This window comes from Moschus berezovskii, chromosome 26 (genome assembly GCF_049115385.1).
Source record: "Moschus berezovskii isolate FMDL1 chromosome 26, NW_MosBer_1.0, whole genome shotgun sequence".
Classification (NCBI taxonomy): domain Eukaryota; kingdom Metazoa; phylum Chordata; class Mammalia; order Artiodactyla; family Moschidae; genus Moschus; species Moschus berezovskii.
The window spans coordinates 28,361,736-28,363,699 of record NC_142485.1 but is presented as its reverse complement, the minus strand read 5'-3'; positions in this window follow the sequence as shown (position 1 = coordinate 28,363,699).

The window sequence follows — 1,964 nt, the reverse complement described above, 5'->3', positions numbered from 1 at the left end:
TCACAGCACCTAGAGACAATCAGACGGCGACGGTGTGTCAGAACTGAAGCCTGCTGAGCCTGTTAGGTGAACTGCAGCCTGTTACACGAGCCTGTTACTCCAAACAGAAGATGGGCTGTGTGGGCCAGCCATGGGGCACTCTTGGGAGAGGGCAGTCTTAATTCATCCAAATGTCATCTCCAGCTATGCTTCAGAGAGCCTGTGTGCTACCCTGAGTTAGAATCCCGAGTTTCCAGTAATGAAAACAGGATGAAATGATTGACGGACTTGGCTTTTTGGAAGCAAGCAGACTTCCTTGTATCCACCTGCTCGTTGCTCTCCTCCAACGAGTTAGGAAAGCTAAAGGATGAGTGTTCAAAGCAATGTCTCCTGTGTCTGCCCTTCAGAGGACACGCTGCAGCCTCCTTTTGAAGCATCTATGCCGTCTGACATCCAAAGTTTAATGTGGGCAGGATATGTAAAGACGTAAACAGTGGAGGTTCTCATCTGAAGCCTGGGAAGGGGGCTTCACAGCTTTATTTCCTAGTTAGGAGTATTTTCAAGGTTGCCACCTGAATGCAGGGAAGAGAATAAAGGAGGGTGCTGAGGAAGAAATGACAGGGGCAAATCTCAATAAAAGCGTGATTCACTCACAATCAATAGGAGAAAAGACATTACCAGCTGCATATATTAGCACGTTATTAACACACCCACTCAGGTTTTGAAATATCCATTTAAAATAACTTAATTAAAACCCAATTATAGAAACTTTCCACCCTAACAATGAAACATCTATTTTATGATCATTCTGCATGTCAGTGGACTTTAATTTTTAAAGGTGAACTGCAACTTTTAAAAGGAGAACTAAAAGGGAAAACACATAATAATCATACTGTCTCAAAGATATTTTTGCCTTGATTTGAGAACACAAATTCTGGTTGTCCTCTCTAATACAGGGAAAACAGAAAGCATTCTAAGCATTTCAATCTCAGGTGTATTAAGCAAGTAAGCTAAAAAATTTGTGTTTTAACAACTGTATAAGAAATTTAAAAATATATACATAGTATGCATGATGTTTTTATAACATGCCATCCAATTGTAACTTTTTAAATGTATTTGTATGTAAAAAATGTATTGAGCATTTTAGAAACCCTGAGAGATGCAGTAATATGAATATAAAGCAGGATTTCTAGAAAATCACTTCCGTCTTTGTATTTTGGGCCAGAGTCCTTGTTCATCAACATAGTGGTGAGCCAGACCTCACGATGTGATGACGGTGACTTTTGTTGCTGGCCTGCACATAACTTGGTACCTCATAATCCTCTGCTTGGCATGGTGCTGAATCCATTTCAGCATCCATGAGTGTGCTGTCCAGCCTTCCCTCTGGGAAGCCAGCATCTGCCACAGCTTCCATGGGTAGGAAGTTATCCTACACTGCCTAGTGAATCCCACTAGCTGGTAGGCTCCTTTCTATTTCTTTAGACTGTGCATTTTAGGACTTCAGAATTAAGAACAGAATTCTAAACCAAAAGCCAGGTCGTGCCAGGGTCTCTTCTGCCTGCATTCTTGGTTACAGCAGCTCCTGTGCTGTTTCCTCTTTGTTTTCATGCTGTAGATGGAGCTGTTATTGCTGTTTCCAGGACCAACACGCAAATGGAAGGATTAAAAGCAAACTTTGAAAAGAAGGACTTATGCTGTTAATGTTAATGCCAATTGAGATTCTCACTTAAGAATGTCAATAACACATTTGTTTATTTCCTCCCTCAAACACATTTTTCCTTGCGTGATATATTTGTAATATATGAGTGCACCAACACATCAATGTTTACACATTGGAAAACTGAGATTTTGAGAGTTAACTCTGCCATCCGGCTCTTTGTCAGGCTTTTCTCACTCAAGAACATCTGAGTTTTTCATATTTTCTGCATTATCAAACCCAAATACCTCTGTCTGGTTGTCGATCCATACCTTCTCCAATCTGGCTG